Raw genomic sequence first — 27,946 nt, forward strand, 5'->3', positions numbered from 1 at the left:
TGCCAGTCACTCTACTAGGTGCAGGAGAGATGATATTATACAAATTAGATAACCGTTGCTTTCTTAGCTTACAGTCTAGTGCCGGAGACAAGCTTTCATTAAATAATCACACAAATAAATGTACAATTGCAACCTTTGATGAGCACAATATAAGAAATATACTCAAGATTATAAAAGACTATAAAAGGAAGAACTCACTTGGTGCTTCTTCCAGTTAAGGTTTCCCTAAGGAGAGGACATTTACCCTAGAATTTGGAAGAAAAGTGCCAGTTAACTAGGTGATGGAAAGGAAAAACATGGACAAAGTCTCTGAATCAGGAAGGAAGATGGTATAGCATTTAAGGAACTAAATGAATGCCAGTATGGGTGGCTCACGTAGATTAAGTGGGAGAGGGTGTGGCATGGCATTCTTTTAAAACAATACTTGTTGTGGGGATTTGAGGTCTGGGGCTTCTCTCATCCTATTTAAAAACAAATTAGGTGCCATTAGTTCATGGTGCTCCTTATCTAGTGGTGAAGACAACAGAAACTTCTCATTATAAATTTTCTTCTGAAAACACTGTGGACATTTCTTTCTCCATTTACCTTGAAGATCTGGCATATTCAAGATACGTAAGAATTAGTGCAGAGTTTCTGTGTGCGCATGAATGTCTGTGTGTGTGTGTGTGTGTATTCGTAGATATATGTGTGTTTATGAATGTGTCTATTTATGAATGTGTGTACCTGTGTGTATTACGAATGTCTTTGTGTATATATGTGCATGTTTGTGAATGTATGTGTGTGTTGGGTATTTGTATATATTTATGAATGTGTGCGTGCGTAGCAAAGGCACTAAGTAGAGGCTTGGCTCTGTTTATGCTATGGGGCCAGGCCTAAGCAAACATATAGTTATCTTCAGAATCCATTAAATCCATAAAGGGATTTTCCTCTAAGATTGTCAAAACGTCATCTTAGGGTAAATGGGACATTTACCAAATTCTTCAAAGTTTATTGCAAACATCAGCATCGGTCCTTTCTGGCTCCTTCTCTCTGGACTCCTAAAAGAACATTTTAGGCCTGTCTATCTTTCTGCCAAGAGTCAAGTTCCAAGAGCAGAGAGAAGTTATGGTTTGAACAAAAAACAAACTCTGAACTGACCCTTTGAGTACCAGACACTTAATTTCTTCTCTCAAAGAAATCAATATATAGACTATGCCTTCCTTATAGAAAATATCTGAAATGTTTGCCTCTAGATTTATTAAGCAGTAGGATGTCAGCAGCACGGTCTGATGGATGTAGCAGAAGATTCAGCAAAAAGAACTATTTGAGAAAACAATATTAGACAACATCTTTAGCGATAGTTACAAACCCCAAATTTAATAATATAGTGGACATGTTTTGATAAAATATTTTCAGCTATTGTATGCTATGAAGTAGAAGGAAATATAAGCCATACTTTCTCTTAAGTATGTTATGTTTTTGTGAGTCATATAATACAACTATGTTATCTTTAGTTATATAGGTAAATATGAAAATAGTTAAGGTACACAAAATATTGAGATAAGAGTTCAAGGGTAGAATGTAGAATAGAATCCTGCCTGGCAGGGCAGGATTAATTGATAAATGAATCCCAGCAATCAGTCATTATGTCAATTCAGAGAAGAAAATTCCTTTTCCAGCTGTAGAAAGCAGTGTCTTAACATCGAGAACAGAAAGAATTTGAATTTAATAAATGGAAGGTGTTTATTAATCAGGATTACACTTGGCTGCTAGCTAAAGAAAACCCTCCAAACAGTGGCTCTCACACACACAAAGTCTAGGAATAGGCAATCCATGTTATTGGGAGGCTCAATATTCTTTTCAGGCACCCAAGCTCCTTTGGTCTTCTTGCCTTACCACATGGTGTGTATGCCTTTCACCCTTATGGTCACAAGATGGCTGCTGCACTTCCAGCCATCATGTCTCTCCATTTTCCAGGTAGGAAGACAGGAAAAGTGTAAAATAAAAAGGAAAAGGTTCTTCTCCTCATGATGATTTGCATTTTTATTTTATCATCAAGGACTTTTGTGGTGAACTTGTCACATGACCACCCGTAGCTGCAAGGGTGGCTAGGAAGTCAAGTATTTCCCTTTCTAGCTTCAGTAGTAGAAGAAAGTGAGAGAGTTGGTTCAGTTGTTGAGTGAGCCAACATACAGGATCTGCCTCAAGGGTAACTCATCCCAGCACGTAATCCGTAAGTCTGAACTGCAGAGGAAGGAAAGCACCGGATATAGTGTAGGGGACAGTAACTAAACCTTATTGGTTGAAATATAGGAAACACTAAAAGAATAGTGAGGGAAAATATTACCAAGATGGTTGGGGCCTGTACTAGGTTGAACAGTGTCCCACCTAGAACCTCAGAATGTGACCTCAGAGCATGGCCCTTGATTTTGGACTTTGAGTATTCAGAACCATGAGAGAATAAATTTCTGTTGTTTTAAGCCACCCAGTTTATGGTACTTTGTTATGGCAGCCCAGGGAAACTAATACAGGGCCCTATTGTGAAGTTCATGAAATATCAGATTTAGAATTGAGTTATTATACTGTTGACCACTATCTCAAATGTGTTCTTAAGTGTCCTTCAAGAAGTTGGAAAATGTTCTGCAAAGAATGATTCTGATGAGTTAATTTGAGAAGTACTTCATATCTTAGCTCTAAATTGGAAATTCGCAAGGAGTTTTTGGGATACCAAAGGTTATGAGAAGTAGAGAAACTGACTTTACTCTGTTCATTTGTATTTTCCAAGTATATTTGAGCACAGATTCCCTTTCTTTTTCATCAAACAGCATGTATCATGTCCAGAAACATATGTGTTTTGAGGATCTTGGGTGAGACATGCTAATGTAAGGAATGACAAGTACGTGAACCAGTGTTGTTTAGGAAATGGAATCCTGCAGAAAGGTGTAAGATAGAGTAGAAAGGAGAGGAGCTGCCGACAGGAAGAGCAAAATATGAACAGGGAGCAGGGTGGTGATGAGAAAAAGATTAATGATAAAGAGATAACCAAGGGAGGGCCGGCCCCGTGGCTTAGCGGTTAAGTGCATGCGCTCCGCTGCTGGCGGCCTGGGTTCGGATCCCAGGCGCGCACTGACGCACTGTTTCTCCGGCCATACTGAGGCCGCGTCCCACATACAGCAACTAGAAGGATGTGCAGCTATGACATACAACTGTCTACTGGGGCTTTGGGGGGGAAAATAAATAAATAAATAAAATCTTTAAAAAAAAAGAGAGATAACCGAGGGAGAATGCACAAGGCATGGAGACACTGGTGAGATAACTCTCTCCTATTTACGAAACAGCAACTATAGTATTAAAGAGACCTTTTCACATGTAAAATTTCTTTTGGCAAATTTTGGACTAGTGTTCACTGTAGTACTGTAGGAGTTTCATTATTATTTATTTATTTTGGTTTGTTTACTTTACCTGGATATATATGAATATATTTTTCTATTTTACTTGAATGTGATATTTCCGATTGTATATGCTCAGGAATTTAGCCAGTGATTTGATCCCCAAAAGCAGATGAAGGGCATGAAGGAGAAGAGGATCTACAATGAAAACATATTCTTAAATTCCTCAAATCTGATTTCTGATCAGTGGCGAAGGAGATATTAACCTCTGAGGAATCCCCTCCACCGACTCCCCCATTCCCCACACCTGCCCAAAGTGAGCTAGGACTGCTTGACTCCTTACCTCCAGGAGAGGCCGGTGAGAATTTGTCTCCTCATCTCAGTTTCTGGAAATCGTTATTACATTCCATGGATCTGCAATTGCGGAATTTAGATCAAGTTTCCATCAAGAGCCCACAGAGGAGAAAAATGCCACATATGGTTGGAAATTTCTAGTCTAGGTGACATTCATTTCTAAGCAAGGCTTAGTATCAATAAATTATTTTAAAAGGTTTATCTAACTAAAAACATGTCATAAACTCCTGCCTACTATATCTCTTACTTAGAATAAGTCTGAAATTAATAAGAATATTCTAGGCTTTGATGACAGGTAATTCTCGGGAACTTTTGCTGCCACTCCACCTAACAATTCCATGCCATGGCCCTTACTCCGGGTTGAGTGCTGTCGATTTGTTCGTTTCCTACTTGAGGGCAACATTGAATAAGAAATGGCAACTGTGTTTTAAATTGAGGTAACATTTAGAAATGATTTAAGAAACTTGATTAATGAGAACACAGACTATTAAGATTCAGTCATTAGGAGGCTTGATTTTACCTTTTTCATGTTTGAAACAGGTTCTAAATAACGCTCCATCAACCTGTTATAAAGCATTTATAAATGGCATTGCATAGAATTATTTACAAGTCTCTTGAACGTGATAAAATGCTTCTTATAATAAATTCTTATGTAAAAGGCAGTGCTATTAGCCATTCATTAAATGTTAATAACATTTATCAATGTTTATTTCCTTTAAAATGGCAAGAAAAATAGGTATTTCATATTTAAAAACATCGACTGAAATAAGGATTTTATTTTTTTCCAGATTTGACTCTAGACTGAAACAGATTTTTACCTTTTGAAAATTCTAGTTATTAATGGTAACTAGACTTACTGTGGTGATCACTTTGTATTGTATACAAATATCAAATTATTATGTTGTACACCTGAAGCTAATATAATGTTATATACCAATTTTACCTCAATAAAAAATTCTACTTATTGACATTAATGTAGATGAAAAGAACGTGTGCATTTTTGTAAGACACCCAGTCTCTACAGTAAAGAGCTCTGTGAGAATATAAGTAAGGAAAAAAATTAAAATTGGGTCCTGCACTATAATTTTAAAACATTCTTTGTATTTCTTAAGGAAAGTGTCTCTAACTATTTCTTCATTTTCTTATTTAGTATATTTGTGCCGTGTTCTGGTGATGATCAGTTACGTTGGAAATATTTAATTTAGTAGGTCCTACCTGATAGCATCAAAATAATTTGGTATTTCCACACAGAATCGCCAGCTGACGTTCTTTAGATTGTATGGAGTGCTGCAAAACTGAAATGGAGCCACAATAGAGGCTCCCCTTAGTAAATGGAGATAGGGCGATTTTACATAATGACCACTCTGTTAGTCGGCTAGGCCCAATATACCAGAATGGGTGGTAAATAAAATCAGCACTTAGACTTCTTTGCTGGCATTCTTTTTTGTTGTTGTTGTTGTTTATTTTTTGTTTATTGCGGTAACATTGGTTTATAACATTGTATAAATTTCAGGTGTACATCATTATACTTCTATTTCTGCATGGATTACATCATGTTCTCATGTTCACCACCCCGATACTAATTACAATTCATCACCCCTTAGACTTTTGAGGGGATGGGGAATATCGTGTCATGAAACCGTATCTGATATGGTAGGTGTGGATCTATTGTATGCTATGTTCGAGTATGACAGTGTATTCTGAAAAGGTTTTCCTGCATAGTCTTCCTTCAGAGAGTGGGCCTTATTTGTGTCAATGCTTGGGAAGAGTTAAGTCCTTAGACTAGAAAGAAGAACTTAGAAGGAAATTCAAATTGGGCCAAAATGAGCAAAAGAACCGCATTTTGGACTTTGCTTTGTTGAGTTTAGACCTTCAGGAATCTAGAATTATGTATGGGCTCTTTTTCATGACAGATATTAGAGGTTTTGCTTCATGGAAATGTGCTATGAGTTTCATAGAGAGGCTTTTCTGTAGAAGTCCTCAGATCGAAAACAAGCAAACTGCACCTTATAAATCAGATTATCTATGTTTGTGTTTCCCTCTGTGTTTATTTCCCTTTGGTTATTCTCTAATTCAGGTCTTTTCAAAGTCCTGTTAAGTGGAAAAATCTAGTAGTTCCCAAGACTCTCCTTGAGAAGGTAGGCCCTAGGATCCCTGATTCTGCTTTACCTGGAGCAGCTCTGTGTTGATTGAAATTTTTTGCAAATGACAAATTGAAACGACTACCTTAACCTTTAATAAAGTCAGCACAGCTGTAAGATATTCAGAGATGAATTTTGTGGCTATGAGGAAGTTTCTCTATTCATCTCTCTTCCAACCTCCATTCCCACTCCTGGCCAATATGGTCATCTCTATAGTAACTAGCAAGAAACAAAAAGAGAAAATACATTTCAGAAAATATTTTGGAATTTTGATGTAGAATGGTGGTTGCCCTCTGGGAATTCTCATTCCATTATTATTGGATACTTTATTTTAATAAGAAAGTCATGGTTTTCTTCCCTAACCTAATTGTTTTTCTAAGAGTTGCAGACATGGCTGACAAAATAAGTTAGAAGTATAGAGAGGTGAAGTGAGGTTTACAATCCATTAATACTGGATTAATATAACTGTAGATTTAGTTCCTTAAAGTAGAAATCTATGAATTGGAAAAGCTGTCATTTGAAACACCTTCAGATGGGCCCAGAACGAATTGATTGGTGAAATATGCACAGGATTTCAAAGTATCTTTTTTTTTTTTGTGAGGAAGATCAGCCCTGAGCTAACATCCATGCCAATCCTCCTCTTTTTGCTGGGGAAGACCGGCCCTGAGCTAACATCTATTGCCAATCCTCCTACTTTTTTTCCCTTTTTCTCCCCAAAGCCCCAGTAGATAGTTGTATGTCATAGTTGCACATCCTTCTAGTTGCTGTATGTGAGATGCCACCTCAGCATGGCTGGAGAAGTGGTGCCTTGGTGCGTGCCTGGGATCTGAACCCGGGCCACCAGTAGTGGAGCGCGCGCACTTAACCGCTAAGCCATGGGGCCGGCCCCTCAAAGTATCTTTAACACAAGATCTGCATGTTTACTATATGGTGTAATAAATTCCTCAACTCTTGGTTTCACGTTAGCTAATTTTATCATAATTTTTTTAAAAGCTGCATGTATTTGCTGATATGATTTTATTCAGTAGAAAAATCCAAAATAATATATTTTTATTATGAAAAATTTAACCATTATTATGGAGGGCTTACTAATTTCTAGGCAGTGCACTAGGTATTTTACATACATTATTGCATTCCATTCTTAAAACAATCCTGTTACCTGTTATTATACCCAGTGCAGGCATGGGTTACATAGATTTTTCAGATTAAGGATTTATCAATTCTATAGATATGGCTATTAATTTTTTATGGTAACCAAAGTGATCTAACAACACATATTTGACCACTGTCATTTGCAAATGTCCTGGCCTATTAGTAAATAGGTTTTTTTTATCAGTAGGCATAATGAAATATTTTCATATTGTATTATGAATAAATGTTCCAGAAAATATGAATGCTCTATATTAGAAAAAAAGCACAATAACAGAAAATGAGCATATTAAAACACCAAAGTAATTTTATTTTATCAGAATAGCATTTCATAATACCATGGCTCCTACCAATCACTATTCTCATTTTACATTTGAATGTATACCTTCTAAATATTAATATATAGATAAATATATATTGGTAGCTACATATAATACGTATAGATTTTAACTAGGATCACATTAGTGTATCACATGACATGCTTTTAAAAACGTAATATAAGGTTAAATTTTTATGTATACTGAGAAATTGTTTGAAGCCATAATTTCTAATGGTTGTTTGTGTTCAATCATATTAACTAAATAATCTGTTTTTGAGTATTTATTTTTTGATATACTATTTTTGATTTATGAAACATTAATGTGTAAAGCCTGTGCTCATAATAAACCTAAATTTCATATCTATATGGTGCTATGTTTGTATGTTTTACTATGTAAAAGGTGATGATTGAATCATAATATCTATAATTATGGAGGATTATTTTAATTTTATTTGAAATGGAAATATGATAAACAGTTTATATCATATGTCTTGTTGACTAATCTTTATGGCAAAGTGATCATGGCTTTCAGGTTAAAGATTGTCCTTAGGACTTCAGTCTATTAGGTTAGAGAAGAAGAGAAGAGGTGAAGGGAAATTACCACCAGCACAGACGAACTCAGACAACGTATAATTCCTCCTTAGTCCTTTATCCATAAGTAGACATACTTCTATGATCCAGAGTACTTTCTGAATGATAACAAACATATTCAGCTACTGGTAAGTCTACTTTTACTATGACGTTTCTTGTTTTCATATTGAATTAGTCCTTCAATATTTTTGAGGACTAGTTTTTTGGCAGAGTAGATGTGTGTGGGACAGAATAATCAGAAGTTAGTATCAACCATCTGTTATATAGTAATAATTTTAATGTATTCAGCGATGCCTGATTTAATGGCTTTTATATTTGGTTTCTTGTTTTAGGAGGAAGCTTCATTACTGACAGAGATATATTGTCATCAGAAAAGAATGGAAAAAATTATATTCTGCCTGCGAATGCTTTCACATACACCTGATGTGTGACAATGCCTACCACACACCACTAAAGCCAGCTTTAAAAAGGACTGTTAAAGCCAGATGAAAAGTCAAAACTGATAATGAGAGCTCATAGCCAGTGATATGTTGACTTCAGATCCTCCTTTTCTGGTTCTGTCAAATGCATCGAAGAGTGAGTAACACTCAAAGCCTGGATGTGGTGTACATTGTGTGCTAATAGCCAAAGCCAGTTAATACAATAAATTATTTTCAGAAGATTCCATGGATGATAATTAAAATCCTAAGATTGAACAATAATTTTACAGGCATTTTATTAGTAGTAGTTATAAGGACCAAAGTAAAAATCAGGATAATATGATTTCAAGTAGAGGGAAATAAAATTGAGTAATATAGATGAAGCTAAATTATGAAAAGCCTTAAAAATTGGATGGAGAAATCTAGAAGTGATGGAGCAAACAAAAGGAAGACATTTAATTTGGCAGAATGAAAGTGTTATTTTAGGAAGATTAATCAAGGATGATAATTTTACCCTTTAGTTACTAGAAACTAAATAAGATGTTAAAATTACATAATGGATTAAGAACATCTTGCATTGTCAAGCAAGTTCACTTAAAAGAGCATAGAAGCAACCTATGTGGCATGTTCAATGATCAGTGATCGAATAGAAAGATGAGTTAAATCGGTCTTCGATCAAATAGCAGCTTTGAGCATAAGAAAATGAGAACATCATAAAGTAATAAACCATTCAAAAGAGGCAGATCACCAAAATAGGAATTAATAGAGTATAAGTTGTCCTAAATATTAGAATTCTTGTCTAGTTTCTTCCACCATCGGACACAGCTTTTCTTAATTCATTGAACCTCATAGAGCTATTGTGAAAAATGAAGGAATTGGACATTGTTATCTCTAAAGTTTCACCTTGCAATACATTACTGTGTTTTATCAATTCTAAGATGCACACTTTTCACATTTTAACTTCTCTGAAATCAGGATGTGTCTGTGTCTTACATCCACCGTTGTCCAGCTAGCAGTTATGTTGTACTTGTCATTGCCTGCTCATGTGCACTCTTGGTCATAGCTTTTAATATCATTGCAGTTGAGTTATGTTACTAAACATGTTGAGTTTCATTGCTTTTCAATATTATCAGTAATTATAATATCATTTGGTTTGAAATATAGAATCACTTGGCCATGAAAATACAGCAGTAGGGCACAAATTTGATGCTATTAAAGCAAATGTTTATCATTGGGGAGGTAAACATGATTTCAGGATTTTCTGCAAAGAAGTACAAAAATGCTTCATGAGACCTTAGAGAGATTCCCATCATAAGCAGACATTGCTGTTTTAGGTTTTGTTACATTCTTTTGAAATTTCCTAATATACTCCAAGCAATGTCACTCTAGGCAGGAGAAATTTCCAAATCGCTTGGAAGTAGAAGAGAAAACTTCAAAGCAAAAGGAAGCTGGTGTGACCAGATCATGTGTCATGCAAGACTTTCATTAAAGCAATATATCATAATTTAATGTGCGACATATTTCTTCCTTAATTGTTTTAATGAGTCTTACAATTGAAAATCTCTTAGCTTTGAAGAAACATGGTATGTGCTTCTAAGCAACCAAAATTGATTTCCCAAATTTCAGGCATCATCTCACACATTTTACTCACATGTATGATTCCAGACCTCTTATGTAGTTGACTCTGAAGTTATACAGAGTCCTAAAAAACTGGTTTAAATGCATAACAGATTGCAAAAACAATTCGTGTTTTTTTATGGGGAAGAGTATATGTTTTAGTTTCTACTTTACAATGTCTGCATAAAACTAGCTATAGAGTCAATATTACATTGGATTTCGTACTTGTAAAATCACAATGAATTTACAAGCAAACTCTAAACGAAGAGACTGAAATACTATGGATCATTTCTTGAGCTGCACTGACATGTGGGAACGATTAGAAATAAAGATTTTCTGCCCTTAATTCAGTTGTGATTATCATACACAAAAAGTCATGATCAGAGGCTAAATGTAATCTCTGCATCAACAATCTTGATAATTTTTATAACTTTCAATGAGCTTTCAGATTCCAAATGAGAAATCCCAGATTACTCTCAAATTATGAAATGTCGTCAAATACCCTAATGCCAGAGTAGAGTAGGCAGAGTCCTTACCTACATATTAAAAATAAGGCTTAGGTGTTAAACTGGGAAAAACTGCTTTCCAACATATATATTTTTTTAAATAGCCAACCCTGCAACATTTTCTCAAGAGTTGCTTTTCTGTGCTTTGTGCATCAGTTATTTTTCTTCATGTATACAGCAGTGTTTGCAATTATTGGCTATCTTTTACTCCTGATTTCCCTTGTAGAAGATTGATTAGCACAATCAGTCACTGGAAAGCAATTTTCATCACCAAAGGCAGCTTCTTTTCTCTCTTGATTAGCAGCCCTGCTGCAAGTTATTCAGCGGAAATAGATAATCTGTAAGAATACTGCCAGACAAACATTCTGATAAGAAAAAGAGGGTTGAACCTGAATATTGCTGACAATATCCCAGGTAGACAAAAGATCAATGAAGCCCTGCTCCCTCATGTTGCTGTGATATTCATCTTTTATTTGGAGAATTGGGCCTTCAGTACCGGCTTTTGTCTTTTCTCATTTCCGTATGAATCTTTGGGTCTTTGAGAGCACACATTTGCCTGTGTTCTGTGTGAAGAGAGGGAGAATGCCTATTACGTATCAGTATCACAAACCAATGATTCATAATTTCTATATGTATGTTGTGTCACCCACACTAAAAGCAGTGTCTATCTGAAGAAATAAGTTAAACAAAATTCAGCTGAACCAGATAATTGTCTGTTTGTTCCTTTAAATTGTTTACTATGATGTTATAAATATTAGTTTTCCAGTTTCAATTTAAAGTAAGTTTAGGGAGGAAATATTTATGTTGGCAGAAAAAAGGTGAAAGGGGAAGTGCAATAATCCTTTCCTTGTAAAGCTTGCTTTACTTTCTCTGCTCAGAAAGAAGAACGCATGGAGAAGCAGCATGATAGAGTGGAAAAGTTAATACATTTTGGGACCATGCATATTTGGTTAAAATCCCCAGCAGGCCCACTTGATAGCTGCGTGGCTTTGAACAAGCCAATTAACATTCTTGAACCTCAGTTCTCTCATCTGTAAAATGGGCGCAATAGTAACTACTTTGTCAGGATTAGAGATATTGTATACAAAAAGCCCAACTCGTAGTAGGTTCTCAGTAAATGATAACTATTTTATTACCTTCATCTATATCTATCTATCTATCTATCTGTCTATCTATTTATTTATCTTCCTACCTATTTATTTAATTAGATATCTATATAGATAGATAGATATAATAACATAGAAGACTAAGTTGGAGGTGTGCTTTCTTGCTCTCACCTGGAGGCAAAAGAGGTAGAGAATCTTCATTTAAGCATTTAACTCCCATATGGTTTTAACCCATATAATGCTGAAGTACCAAGTGGCCTAAACAGTGCTGCATTAGATGAAAAAACAATTGACTATCCAAAACCAATTGGAGAGCCATTTAACTTTTTAAACTTTAGTCTCTAAAGAAATGGCTATGTATATTTATACTTTTTAACAAACAACATAACTTTAAACCCTCTCTCCTTTTCTCTCTGTCACAATATCACGTGCATGGCAGCAGAATCAAAGACTTTCCCCTCCCTCTACTGAAATGCTCCCACGCTCCCAAACCTAGTCTTTCCAGCCCATATCCTGTCTCTCCCCCAGATATGGTCCAATCCATTCTCTGTCTTCACTGCTTTCTGCTCTTTCCACTACAGATCAAAACTATCCATCCTCTATCATCCTTTATCTTGCTATTTCTCCAGTTCTGCCCAACCAAAGGCCCCAGAACAAGCAGGCAGAGGTGGACAAGGGAGCAGCTATGAATACTCTTTAGTTAACTACCCCCCATCCCTCTCCCCTCTAGCTACGTGTTGAACGTGAATCGAATTCAGAGAGGCCAATTCTTTGTTTTCTGTTATTCAGGATATTAGGGAGGAAGATTCCTTGGGCTATCTAAACCCCTTTTATTTATAATTTCCATCAATGTGTTAGCAGAGAGTAAAAACAAAATTTTATATATTACAGAAAACCAAGAACTGGTTTAGGAGTATAGGAATCCCTTAGTGGCACAGTCTGAAAAAAACATGAAGCATTTTTGAAATTGTGACCTGTTTTATTGATTTACAGGGAAAGTTCCACTAAATGAATGTCTGAATGGACTAAGAGTATAGTTAAGAATGGGTAATAATCAGGCCAGCTCTGATGGCCTAGTGGTTAAAGTTCAGCACACTCCACTTTGGTGGACTGGGCCTGGTTCCTAGGCAGGGAACCACACCACTCGTCTGTCAGTTGCCATGCTGTGGCGGCAGCTCACATGGAAGAACTAGAAGGACTTACAACTAGAATATACAACTATGTACCAGGGCTTTGGGGAAAAAAAAATCGAGAGAAAGATTGGCAACAGATGTTAGCTCAGGGTGACTATTTCCCAGCAAAAAAAAAAAAAAAAAAAAAGCACAAACACAGACATAAATTAAAAAAAAAAAGGAATGGGTAATAATCAAAGCCAGAATTTTTATTTTATAGAAACCAAAGCTGAAGATTTTTTTCTGAAAATTAGGTAATGAGTGTTCTGAAAAACTGTAGCGGGTCTGACTAATTGTGCTTTATCTTCATCTCCCTTATGCTTGGGGGCATTTCCAGCTAACATTTTCAACCTCCAGAAAAGAAAGGCATAATGTACCAGTCAATTTCCTAAAATACAAAATAAAGCCTACTTCATGTGTCGTGTGAATAAGCTATTAAGAGCTGAGACTGGTTGCAGCATAACTTGCTCTGAATTACCGTGATAATTCAAGTTTAAAAGGCTCCACAACAGTTTTGCAAGGAAGGAAATAGACTGAGGGAATTACCGACCTACGCCAAATTTAAACTTACACACACCCAGCTGTTAGGAAAATGCAAAACTGTACCAAAAGGGAAGCAAGGCTGTAGAAAAATTTCTGATTATTAGCGTGAGGTTAACGTGGTGTATTTTTGTTGTAATGTGTAAAATTAATTTTAGCAAATAGTGGCCCTCTATCATTCGCTCTTTATTATAATATATGTGCAACCAATTCAGTTATTTCTTAAAATGTATAAATTAGATTAAAAATCACCTATTAAAACTATGATATAGTTACTCATATTCACCGAGTGGTTGGCACCGACAGCATATTACATGCTGATAGTCCCATGTATATTGTCTCTCAGCCATCGCAGCAACTCTTGTAAAAAAGATTTATATAATTAATAGAATGACTAGGACACATATTAATGATAAGTGTTTCGAGTTACATAGTTTCAGATTTAGGCGGCCCTGTTCTTCACTGCAGCAGTCACACATTCAGCTGTATGGAGATGTGTGAGCACAAAGGCGATAGAAATTAGACCTGCAATTTTTGGCTTTGCCCCATGAAATTGCATCTGAATGACTTTACATGGCTTTGATATATGAGAATATTAGAACCAAGTGTTCCATTTGATGATCAGTTGGGAGAAGGCATTTCAAGTAACTGAGACCTTTACCTACATGAGAAAGTTCATGTATGTAGTGTCTACTAGGAATTTTATTCTAGAATTCTAATGCTCCTAAGGGGCACTTCTTGTCTCTTTAGACAAATTGGATATATTTCCTGCCACCTAACTCTTTCCAAAAAAGGTCTGTTATCTTATATCTAATATGTGTAATATGTCCCCAAGTTCATAACCTCTTCTGGATTTATGCAAATAAATGCCATCCATTATCGTTCTTGGATCTATTCTTCATGAACTACAGAGTCATCATCTTAAAATGTCAACTGGATCATGCCATCTCCTCCCCAAGACTTTTTAAGGATTTCTCATTATACCTAAAATAATATCTTGACTGCTTTGGGAATTGACCTCAGCCTTCCTCAACACACTCTTGGCACTCCATTGCCCTGCTAGCACCTCCCTGTGCTACTCACCTCTGACCTCCTTTCATTCCCTCAAACACACCAAGTTCTTACGTCATGGGTTTGGTACATCTTCCTCCTTGCCCTTTCCATGCCTGGCTTCTTCTCATCCTTGAGGACATGCCGTACACGATTACTTCTCAGAGAGGCCTTCCTTGAGTTTTCAATTGAAATTAGCTTCCCTGTACACTTTAATAAAACAAACTTACACTTTATACAGCACTCATCACGGCTCTTAACTGTACCTACTTATGTGATCATTTGTTTATCTCCAGACAAATAAATATGTCAGTGCAAGGGCTTTATCTATTTCACTCAACACAGTATCCTTAGAGCCTAGCACAGTGCCAACATTTCTCGAAATGGATGAATTAATGCTGTCTAAACTCTTCTTTAAATGGACTGGACAAATTCAATGATGTATCTGTAAAAAATAAATATAAATTTCTCCCCTTCCTAGAATCTCCTGTCCATATGGCTTTTGTTTTGATATTTTTCTTGTTCTGGTGGTTATAAGTGGTGGTTATAGAAATAGATATTAATAAGCACTGAATTGTTTTCTATAATAGAGTAAGAAAATAGTGTCATTGAGGGAATATGGTTCAATTGAGAAGTAGAGGGAGTCAAGAAATGTCAAGATGACAGTGTTATTTGGGGTGGTGGAATTGGGGAGAAATCTCCTGTACCTAGATGACCAACGGATTTGAAGGATAAGCATATCTAATGTGCCATTTAAATTTACTTTGGTATATCATGCTCATATGTTATTCAATAGAATTCTGTTTAAAATAATATCCTGTTTGCTTTTGGCTTGGGGCCTCAAGGAGTAGGGTATGTGTCTCATATTAGGTTTTCCCTTAGGATGGGGTGAAAGGAACAATCCTGAAACACAGAGTAGAGCATGAGAATTAATTGAAGGCAGATAATCAGAGCTAGAGTTCTTCCCTCTACTCTGACACCTCTACCAGGAATTTGCAAAAATCTTTGATGGGATGTTGGGCTATCTACAAGGGGTTGAGACCAATATTATCTAGATTTCTTTCAAAGGCCCTAGAGCATGTCCCTAACAAATAGTTTAGGGTCGTTAAGCTTAAGGCATCATAAAACTGACCCAGGGTTACAACAAGCTCCAGACATTGATGTTAATAATATTGTCTAGGAATTATTTGATGATTCAGCTAACACTGTGGCATCTCTGCCATAAAATATTCCACAATCCCATTAAAACCACGTGAAATCATGTATAAAAAGTCATTGTGGATCTTTATTGCTTTAGAGTTTTCCAGGCTCCAGGAAGGCAGGGTTCTATATCTGTTATAACATTTTGCAACTGTTGCTTAAAAAATACTATATACAATAAGATAGACAATGAAATGCTTTTGAGCTACACACACACACACACACATATACACACACACACACATATATAAATAGACATACACATATCTATACATACATAAATTATATATATATCAAAATATATCTAGTGGAAATGTTATACATTATTTCCCAAAGTAACTTCCAAACATATAGACAATGAAAGCTATCATTAAATATATCTGCAGCAGTCCCTCCTTATCCACGGGGGGTATGTTCCAAGACCCCCAATGGATGCCTGAAAGTGACTATCTAAGTGACTAACAGCGGGTAGCATACACAGCATGGATCTGCTGGACAAAGGAAAGATTCACCCACCTCCCAGGCGAGCAGAGCAGGACAGCGCAAGTTTTCATCACGCTACTCAGAACGGCATGCAATTTAAAACTTATGAATTGTTTATTTCTGGAATTTTCCATGTAATATTTTCAGACCGCGGATGACCATGGGTAACTGAAACCACAGAAAGCAAAACTGCGGATAAGGGGGGACTACTGTAACCATTTAAAGTAAAATCAATATTCTTAGCTCTCCAATGTTTGTCATAAATTAACAGCTCTGAGCTATTATTTTTATATTCTTAACATTATAAATGTTATATACGTGTGTCACAGAAAACTGGAAATATTGAGCACAGTTAAATACATTCATAATTGCAATTCCTTTGATGCTAAATTTTTAGCTTATTTCCTTCCTGATTTTCTCCCCTTAAGCTTGATGTTGGTTATTGCTGCTGTTTGTTTTTGTTTTTGGCAAGATTGTGGGGTTTTTTTAAATGTATTTTCAATGAGGAAATATATCATCTGTTGACAGTATAGCTCTTGAAAAATAAAAGGAGTATAGATATTATAAGACAAAGCAAACTCCAGTCATGAGATACCACATACATCATGTGAAAGCAACAATCTGATCTCTAGGTTATGAAAACTGGAATTAAAAAGTCACTACACATTTGGGGCCGGCCTGGTGGCGCAAGCGGTTAAGTGCGCGCGCTCCGCTGCGGCGGCCCGGGGTTCGCTGGTTCGGATCCCGGGCGCGCACCGGCGCACTGCTTGGCAAGCCATGCTGTGGCGGCGTCCCATATAAAGTGGAGGAAGATGGGCACAGATGTTAGCCCAGGGCCATCTTCCTCAGCAAAAAAAAGAGGAGGATTGGCGGATGTTAGCACAGGGCTGATCTCCTCACAAAAAAAAAAAACAAACAAAAAAACCAAAAAACAAACAAACAAAAAAAGTCACTACACAGAAAATGTCCACCTTTCCTGCTTGGCAAAGCTTGGGTGCAATTCCGTGAAATGTTTAATAAGCTGGATTTTTCCCCATTGTGTAAACAAAATGACAAGACTAAATCTGTCCCTGGCAATTTCAATCTAAATCCATAGTTGCACAAAACACCAGACCCTGTGCATTTCATCTGTTAGTGTAACCATATTTTCTTAGGTAGTGGGAGAGAAGGGAAAGTGACTACAGAGAACAAAATGTGGGAAGAAAAAATAGTTTATACTAGACAGCATTAGGTAATGGTGAAAAGAAAGCCTCAATTAATGCATCTCCTAAGGACATAAAGACTATACTCCAGCTTTGGAAAGTTAATTTAGAAGGAGAGAGGAAAAGTTTGAATAATTGCAATTTAACATGAAAAATTCACATAGAATGGAGCACAATGGAGGACTCATAAAACATGTTATTTGGAAGAATCTGTTAATTGTCCAGATTAAGAAAGAGTAACTAAGTTTATCAATATCTGACATCCTTCATACTATTGTTAACAAACTAATAATAGTGCTCCTGGCTCTGTACTTACTAATTAGGACTTCGTGACAAATGCTAACTAGCTCAGTGAGCGAGGTCACCAAATAAACCTAAATTATTTTTTAGTCGTGTCTAATCTTGTACACTCTATTTTCCTTTTTTAGCATTTGGAAAAACAGGTTGAGTTGCATGCTATTGTTTATGGACCCCTGAAGTTGTTTTGACCAGTGAAATCTCAGTTTTATTGAATTCTTGATAACAGGAATAGGATTTACAGGGAGACCAGGGATATTGGAAAGGTCTGTACTAGATGTTTTGTGAGAGACCAACAGAGAAGCCATTTAGTTTCTAGTTGAGTTGTATTTTTCTCTATATAAATTTGTTCCTTTATTTCTGTTTTTGTTACAGAACCAAAGTGGGTTCACTTCATGTCAAGTTAAAATCAGACTCTCCACCAGAAGTAGCTGTCATACAAAGTAGAGCTTATTTGCAGCAAATAGGAGGCCATGCAGAATCATCTCCAAAGTCATGGCTGTCCCGAGCATGGGAAAGCAGGGTCCTTTTATTTCAGATGGGGAATGAATATTAAAAAGGGAGAGGTGAGTATTCTCTTGCGCAGGCTCAGTTGGCATCTCTCCGTTCATCTGCGGGGGCGCTGCTCTTGCGGTGGGGCTCTGTCTGGTTCAGAGTGGTTGGTGATTGCATCTCTTAATCTAACCAAAAAAAAAAGCAATTTGGAGAAACAGTTAAATGCTTCCAAAATCTCCCTTGAGTTTCTTGGGGTAATTAGTCAGTGACATTTTCTAATGCCCACTCAAAATAAGACCATTAGCATCTTTGCTTGTTTTATTCTCTTCTATTTTGGTTTTCTTGGGATGCTCTTCTTTACGAGGTGAGGGTGTCCTCTTGACTCCTGCTATAGGATTAGGTAATTTTGTTGCTACATTCCCTGAAGGTCTGGGTGGTTGGTTTACCAGACATGTTGAAGAATGGACTCTAGAGAATGTAGGCTTTGGTGGTGGAGAAAGGGTTGGTTGTGTGGCAGTGTGAGGAATGCTTACATTTGATGTACCCCCTGAACTTTCACTGGAATTTACTTGTGGTACAGAAATTTCAGTAGCCTGTGTGTTGGTCACACATGCTGCTGTTACAACTGGAGCAGGACTGTTTCTAGAGTTATTTCTGTCCCTAGAGCTATCAGAACAGTTCAATGGACCAGTCTTCAGAGCACTAGTAGATTAAGGCACAGGCATGCAGTTATCGCTGTCCATTGATAAGTAGAGGCTGCTGTCACTCAGAGATGTCAATCAGACACCTTCTGTTGAATGATTTTGCCTTTTCTGAAGCACATGATGAGGTAGTAGTTGAAGATGATTTGTTTTTACATGCACTGCAGCAATTTTCACATAAACTTCAAACATCTTGCTGCTTATTATTTGCTTGTAAACTGTATCTGTGAAAGACTGAATGTCATAGGGGAGATTAACATTGAGGTTATCGGAGTTTTTTGTTTTTTTAAACACTAAGTCAAATCACCTATGTTGTATGAAATTCTTCCTTATTCTTTCTCATCCTCCTCCTTTTAATTGTTACTGTGGATCAGTTCTCTCTCTGACCCTGGATGAAATCCTTGACATGCCCCCTAGTTTTTCCAGTCCCTCTTAAAAAATTAAAAAAAAATTTAATCTCTTTAAAAGCATCGACAAGTTCAATTTCATCTCATAATGACTTAACTCCAGTCTAGTGTTATTTTAAATGTCAAACTTGTTCAGAGTTAAGCTTTTCTCTTCCCTAAGCATAGACCTTCTTGAGTGCTGGAAGCCTACAGCAGGAAAAGGACAGGGACTACCTTCTTCTCTTGGTTGTTTGCTAATTGCTATATAGCTGACCCCAGGGCAATGGTGAAAAGGGCACGAGTTTAAATGGCTGGCTCACTTGGAATCTGGTGTTGGGGCATCCTGGTAATACCCTGGGGTGCATTGATGGGGTTCTCAGCAATCTTCCTATTGGAGACCTCCCACTTCATCTCCTTGGTAAGAGGAATGCCTTTTGTCTGGCTGGCTGTATACAACTTCACCATTGGCCTCTGGGCTTTCAGTTGTTTAGTATCTGGGTCCCTATGTATCACCAATCAGTCCTCTGGGTCAGAGTAAATTTTGAGAAAACCCAGACTGAATTCCTTTTTCAAGGTCATATTTGGTCCCCAGGAAACCTGCACCTCTGCCCCACCTTTGTTGGAAGGGGAGCTGGCTCCCAGGGCAGCCCTCTCCGTTCTGCCAGCAGCAAGGGGCAGTACCAGCCATAGATCTTGCCTTTAGAATTCATAGGCAGAAGTCAGGCGCTTGCCCTCTTGTTCCTCAAACTCTTAGAAACACATCTGAAGATTTTCTTATAGATCTCAAAGCTCCTATCACTTGAGTTGAGGGGAAGCGAAGCACAGCACAATTAAATCTCTCTTGAAAGAAATCCTCTTGCCTCTACACACCCCTACACACTCACCAGAGTGGCTAAAATGAAAAAGAAAATAATAAGTGGTCGTGAGGATGTGGAGCAACTGGAACTCTCATATATTACTGGTGGAAGTATAAATTGATATAATAACTGGAAAATGCTTTGGCATTATTTACTACAGCTGAACATATGTATTCTCTATGAGCTAGCAATTATACTTTTTAGGCATATGTCTAACAGACATGCACATGTATGTTCAACAAAAGTATGTTCGTAGAAATCTTATTCATAATAGCCCCAAATTGAAAACTGCCTAATTGCCCATCGATAATACAGTGGAAAAATGGTAGTATATTCACACAATGGAATACTATACAGCATTGAGGATGATCATTCTCCAACTGCTCACACTAATCTATCAAAAACTCAATATTGAGCAGATGAAGCCAAGCACGAGAATATAAACTGTATGACACCATTTATATAAAATCCTTAATATAGGCCAGGTTGATCTATGTAATGTCAGAGGTCAAGAATAGTGGGGTGATTGGCTGGAAGAAACCTAAAGGAGGAATCTGTGGTACTAGTAATGTTCTGTTACCTGATCTGGTATCATGGGTAAATTTAGTTCATAAGATTTTATTGAGCTGCACACTTACAATACGTGCACTTCTCTTTCGGATATGATACTTTAGTAAGAATTATAAAATAAAACAAAACAAAACCAAGCCAACAAAAATGAAATTAACTCTCTTGACTTTTTAATCTCACCCTCTCATCTGAGCTGGAGATGAATGATCTGTTAATGCTGGAAGACCCAGCATTGAGCTACCCGCTTTGCAAATCCTGCATAAATGAGCCAGCCCCTTGGCTAAGATCATGTGGTTACCAGGCAACTATTGTTCTCTTCTCAGCCTTTGTGGCCTCTTTCTGAGCCTACAGGAAGAATTGCACTTATCATCCTATTACATAAATGATACACTTGACACAAAACTATCAGAAGCTTGGGGACCCAAATGACGACTCTGCCCATGCTCATTGGCAGGTACTCTAGGTCACAAGGTGCCAAAAGCCTTAAAAAGAATAAAATCTTACCAAATGGGATCTGAAGTGACAATGGTTTCTACTTTAGCCTTGAGTGTCACAATTCCAGACTCATTCTGCCCAGATCTTTTGTTAACATCTCCATTAATTTACATGGGATATGGATTGACACACCAATGAAGCTGAATTGAGAGGGCTTTGTGGAAAATATGTCAGAGGGGAAAAGAGATTTAACCTACATTAGTCGTTGTCAATTCTTTTATCATGATCCAGGCAGGCACTCTGAAATTAGCAAATATTTAAGATTCTTCGAGTCAGATTGTTCTTTCTCATATCCACACATACCCTGGCCATATTGAAAGAGGCTGCACCTATTGAAGCAGTGTGCAAGTGACAGACTCTCTGAAAGACAATTACTAGTCACAGGTATGAAGATTTTTATGTTTCAAGATACGCACTGACAAATTGTTTTCCATTTGACAATATCACCAGCAACATATGGCATTATCAAATTTCCCACATCCCCATCAACGTGAGGTAATATTATTTACTTGAATATATGCATATATGTTATATATGTATCTATATGCATATATGTGTATGCACATGTATGGAATATAACTTTCATAGGTGGAAATGGCCCTTCCAACATTTTAAATTTAAAGAGCAGGAAACTATATTGACCATAATTTTATCTTCTACTTTTTAGGAAAAATCTTTTCACTACAAAATGATTATTTTATTGAGCTGCTGTTGTCCTGACAAAATATAAAACTGAGCTTCTGTTCAATCTCGAGCAAAGAAACTCTATAAAGGAACATAAGGACAATGGTCTCAGGTTCCTCAATTAGTTTAAAATTGACAATTACAGTAATCTCAGAAGACCTTGGTAGATACTATCTGAAATGGTGTTCACTCTTTTGTTCAGTGCATTCCCTAACACCAAGGTAAGGCCAGAGTAAATTATTAGCAATTATTTTTCTCTCTTTCAGTAGCTAGAATATGGAGAAATTCCTGCGTTTTTCTTATATATAGTTTATTATAATGCATGTTATAATTTCAGAACAGATTCTCCTATAACTATCTGAAATTATTATTATCATGATTTATGAGATCATTTTTGAATGGGAAAATTTCTTAAGATATACCAAGGAAAATAATGGGGCTCTTTGAATTTTCTATTTTAGTATATTAGGAAGCAATAAGAGACTTGCTTTATAAAACTCACTTAGAATCTTACAATGCTATTTCAGGATGCTTCATACTTTAAGAGAAGTTGTGCTATTGTAATAGAGCTAACGATTATTCTGTGTTAGTACTAGTATTCTTACTCATATTTTCACACTCTATCATATACCAATTTTAACAGCTTTATTGAGGTACACGTATATACATACAATTCATCCATTTTAAGTGTACAATTAAATGTTTTTTAGTAAATTACAGAGCTGTGCAACCGTAACCACAATCTAAAATGATCCCACTTGCCCACTTAAATTCACTCCACGGTCCTACCCCCAGTCCTTGGCAATTACTAATCTGTTTTCTGCCTCTATAGATTTGCCTTTTCTGGACATTCCGTTGTGGGAGATCAAGATTTGGCCATCCTAAAATATCTCTCTTTACCTTGATTGTTTTCTCTGAGGGACATTTGACCTCCCCCACTAACTGCCTAAGGAATTTGACATGGTGGCTCCTTCCTGGAACAGATCTATCATGATGGCTGTAAAGATAATGTAGGATAGAGTTACAATAGAAAAGGCACCAACAAGCCCATCTTATAGGAAGTTCTGTCTCTCTGGCCACATTCTCTGGATGGCCCTGCGAGGAGTTGCCAGACAATCATTTACATTTATAAGGGAAATCTCCATTTGTAAAGGTATCTCCCTCTCTGTTTTGGGAAGAGGGGGGGATGGCCTCATTTCTAGAGGCTTATCAATGTGGAAGGTGAGGCCTTAAATCTGCATAATAACCTTACTCTTGTTTACTGTGCTTTAGTGGTAATCTCCTGTAACTGACTCCCCCCACCCCCAACATCCTCCTTTGTCATTGGCTGAACATAGTATTTAAGACGGGAATTTCTGCTATTGTGTTGAGAAACGCAGTGTCCCTGCTTTCTCCCATGTATACATGTTATTAAACTTGGTATTATTTTCTCCTGTTAACTTGTCTTGTTAATTATTTGGCCAGCCAGAAGAACCTTAAGGGAAAGGGCAGAGGGAGATTCTCCCTCTTCCCCCGACACCGTATAAGTGGAATCATACAATGTGTGGTCTTTTGTATTGGCTTCTTTCACTTAGCTTTTTTAATGGTCATCTATATTGTAGCATATAGCAATAATTCTTTCTTTTTTATTTCTGAATAATATTCCATTTTATGTATATACTACATTTTGTTTATCCATTCATCAAGTGATGGATGTTTGGGTTATTTTTAGGTTTTGACTATTATATATAATGCTGCTATGGAAATTTGTGTACAAGTCTATGTGTGGACATATGTGTTCATCTCTTTTAGGTAGATACTTAGGAGTGAAATTGCTGGATTGTATGGTAAATTGCTCCATCCAGTATCACAAGTCAGCTGTGATGTTGGCCTTCCCTGATTGTTTGCCACCAAGATAGCTATTGTTTCTGACAAAGTCCCTGCATGCAGGTTAGCAGATCAGGTCAGCCTCCACTGGCTGTGCAGCTACCGATTTTTATGGTTTGCCCATCTTAGTAGAACTACCATCCAGAATGAGCTTAGCAGAGGGCAGGGGAAGAAAGGGAGCAGGTACAGGTGAAAATGTCATAGACTGACACTGTTTGTAGCTGAAGCTCGAATTTCAGCAGTTATTTGAGCATAAAAAATGCGTCTCAAATTGTTGTATTTGAGAATACAACAATTTCCAAAAAATACTGAAATGACTGTTTTGACAATTTTGTCCAGTTGTATCATTGTGTGTTAGGTAGAGGATTTGCCGGTCTCCTCACTCCACCATTCTGGAAGTCTTGTTCCTCCAAATACTAATTTTTAAACCTTTTTTAAAAAACAAAGATATCAAGGCATCTTCTTCAGGCACATATATGTTTTCATATATATATTTTTCTAGTTTTCTGAGAATCTTAAACATTTTTCATAAAGAACCTTAGGAAAAAAATTGTTGTATGAGTATAGATAGGCTAGATAATATTATTTCATAGAGATATACTAAGTTGAGAATACAATAAAATATAAAGAACTTTCCATATCTCATGCTACCTCCCTGCAAAGGAATAAATATGAATTTTACCTTGTACCAATGAGGTGGCAACACTTAATGTTTTTACATGGTTTAGAACTCTTATCCTGTTCCCAAGTTCTCCACCTGTATGCACACAAAGACACACACACACAGATACACACACATCTTTCCATTGATAGTGACATTTAATTAATTATACACATGATTTCCAATTATAGCTAATTGTTGATGAGCTCACTAATGTCAGCAATGGTTTCATACTTGCATAGTACTGGCTTGTTTCTTCTAGGAAGAAAAGAGAAGGACAAGGAGAGTCTGAGATGTACTGAAGAGTTCCCACAAGCCATTTAAAAATATTTAACTAATGTTCCCTTGTAAATACTCATTATAAGTCTCTCTCTCAATCTCTCTCTCTCTCTCTCTCTCTCTCTCTCTCGTTCTCTCTTTCTCTCTCTCATGTGCGTGCGCGCGCGCGCACACACACAATCAGTTTGTCAGTTAATTGCCTGTGGCAAAAGTTAATGTTCTAATAAACTAGGTATTAACTGATGTAATGAGTGGTATCATGTAGGTTATTGCCATTATAAACCATACTTAACAGTTTAGAAAATCAATAACATATTAAACAAAGGTTAGTGCTTCTGGAAGTGTTCCTTGGCAAACAGTTGTTTTCTGACAGATTGTGACTGGTTCTTCTGCCTCTTGGAAGGTAGAACATGTTATGCTGCCTTAGTAACTATTAAGGGTTTGTGTAGATGGAAAAATCACACACACGCACACACAAACACAGACACCAGTGAACCACAGAACCACACCTCAACTTCCACTGGTGGAGCTGCTCATTTATAGATCTACGCACTGGGGAGGAGGCAGGGAAAGGGAGGGCGGCTAAGATCCAGGCCCGATGCTTGTTTCCTTTGCTTTCTCCACACGCAAACCCGTTACTGATGTGGGATAAATAAATGAAAAGCAGGGAGTGGGTGACATATTTGGCAGTTTTCTCTAATGTGGGTTTGCTGTCCCCAGCAGTCAGCAGTACTGCTAATCTAACGCAAGTACTCTTCGTGCTGTGGCTATTGACTTAACATTGCTGCTCGTAAACATCACCTTGATGCTGCCAGTCAGAGAAATGCAGATTCACGGGGGACAACAGTTCCCAAGGCAAGACTGTCTGTGTTCTGTCAGGGTATATTCCACTCTCTAACATTCTGGAGAGTAGAGTTAGAGAATAACTGGGAAATATTTGTGAGGACAATAAATAGAAAATAGCATCATGCTGGCTAATCATTCTTGAAAGAATGAGTTCATAGCCTATATATAAATGTGTGCTATTTTCACTGGAATCCCCCACCCCACACTCCAAGTCTCTTCATTAAGCATATCTCTATAGGTTTTATCCTTATGTTTACATTTCCCTCTTCCCTACTATGTGTTCTGCAGCAAAAAGTTATTAACATAAACTCATATCTTATTAATGCACCACAGGAGCAAAGTTACAGTAAATTATTTGTGAAAGGATAAGAGATGCAGTCAGCCCTCCGTATTTGCGGGTTCCACATCCTTGGATTCAAACCAACCGCAGATCACAAGGCCTACGGTCGTTGCATCTGTACTGAACATGTACAGACATTTTTCTTGTCATTATTCCCTAAACAATACAGTATAACAACTACTTTCATAGCATTTACCTTGTATTAGGTATTATAAGTAATCTAGAGATGATTTAAAGTACGTGGGAGGATGTGCATAGGTTATGTGCGAATACTACACCATTTTATATAAGAGACTTGCCCATCTGCAGATTTTGGTATCTGTGGGGGGTCCTGGAACTAATCCCCGTCAGGTACAGAGAGACGACTATGTAGTGTAATGTAGAATGAAGCACGTTTAACTGGGAGATAGAAAAACTGCGTTCCTCTTCTGAACTTGTGACTAAACTATTGGGTAACCATGAGGAATGACAACATCCCTGGACCTAAAGTTTCTCACATGTACAATAAGGGAATTAGACGAGATCTTTTCTAGGTCTCTTCCAGCGTAGCATCGTGTTCCAGTGATTACTGTGCAATTTCTATGTGCTAGTCACTACGCTGAGCATTTTCCCATTTCATTTGCTCTTCACAACACCCTTGTGAGGTAGATGCCGTTATCCCCATTTCACTGCTGGAGAGCCATGGCTTGGAGAGAATAAGAAACATGCCATAGACACAGCATGCAAGTGGCTTGGCTGGTCCTCTGTATTCTAATGACAATGCTGTACTCCTCACCTGGATCAAAACGTTATTAATGGGCAAAGCTACTTTTTGTCATCAAAGCAGCCCCTCTAGGATCTTGGATTTAAGATCCAGTACCTGAGAGATGGGCAAACTATATCAATATATTGAGGTGTTTGAGTACCAGTTGATTATCAGCCTTCTTTTTGTCGTTGCCTAGGCATCCCCAGTAACTACCTTATGATCCATTCAGCAACTAAGGGGGAATGCCTGGAACTGCCTTCCAGGACCCTCTTCAGCATTAGGACCTGTCTCCACTCTGCCTGAACACTACACTGTAATACTGGTTGTGAAGTACTTTAAATAGTACCCCTGAAATGACTATCGTAGCCACCCTTTCTTCTTTTTACGTGCAGGCCCAGACAGGATGAGTTGACTTCTGCCCTAAGAAGATGTTTTTCAAAGCTCCTGGTTAAGGATGAATGTTGATTTAGAGCTGAAGTTAATTTGGCTGAGTTGTAGGGGCTGACCCTGTGGCTTAGCGGTTAAGTGCGCGTGCTCCGCTACTGGCGGCCCGGGTTGGGATCCCGGGCGCGCACCGATGCACCGCTTCTCTGGCCATGCTGAGGCGGCGTCCCACATACAGCAACTAGAAGGATGTGCAACTATGACATACAACTATCTACTGGGGCTTTGGGGAAAAAAAGGAGGAGGATTGGCAATGGATGTTAGCTCAGAGCCGGTCTTCCTCAGCAAAAAGAGAATTGGCATGGGTGTTAGCTCAGGGCTGATCTCCCTCAAAAAAAAAATAATAATAATAAAATAAAAATAAATAATTTGGCTGAGTTGTTCCAAATCTGCTTCTCAAGCTCTTTGCCTGGGTTCTGTCCCCTGTTACTGTGATCCTGTCTGGGGATCTGGTTCTCGATTATCCCTACCTATCTCCAAGCTCATAATAGAAGACTGTTTCCAGCTTTGCCTGCTCTCATGTCTGGCCTTATCTTTAGTACGTGCCTGATGTTTCCTCCTCTTCTGATTACCAGGTTTCTAGATCTGTTTCTTGCTTTTATTTGCTTTATGGCCTTACCCAATACCTCCTTTGATCTTCAGTAGAATTTACTCCCTCTCTCGTGGATTTGGTTTGTTTGAAGCCCCCGACTTCTTTTCTACCTAAAGCTATAGGCTAATAGGGAGTTGTTGCCCACAGATGGGTTTGTCTATGTGAGAGATTTTCTCAATTTCCTTTTGGAACTTGAGGATATAGAAGTGAGACATCCAAGGAATGTTTTCCAGTCTTGCTAATGTTCTATCTACCCTTCTACCTTAAAAGTAACAAAAGTATTTCCTTTTTCACTGCTTTTTTTTAATCCAGCTGTTATCACTCTCCATCATACAGTATATTTTACTGACCTTGTTTATTTTCTGTCTTCATATAAGGTAAGCTCTATTAGGATAGGATTTTTTTTGTTTTGTTCATTGATGTATCTGAAGTACTTGAAACAAGGTCTAGCATAAGTAGGCCCTTGGAAAA

At 37.4% G+C, this 27,946-nt stretch overlaps 1 pseudogene; it reads right to left on the reverse strand.

The window, feature by feature from the left end:
• Positions 1-17,603: 17,603 nt before the first annotated feature.
• LOC131401063 (poly(A) polymerase alpha-like) lies at positions 17,604-19,053 on the reverse strand (annotated as a pseudogene).
• Between the last annotated feature and the right edge of the window lie 8,893 nt (positions 19,054-27,946).

This window comes from Diceros bicornis, chromosome X, assembly GCF_020826845.1.
Source record: "Diceros bicornis minor isolate mBicDic1 chromosome X, mDicBic1.mat.cur, whole genome shotgun sequence".
In the NCBI taxonomy this organism is placed as follows: Eukaryota; Metazoa; Chordata; class Mammalia; order Perissodactyla; family Rhinocerotidae; genus Diceros; species Diceros bicornis.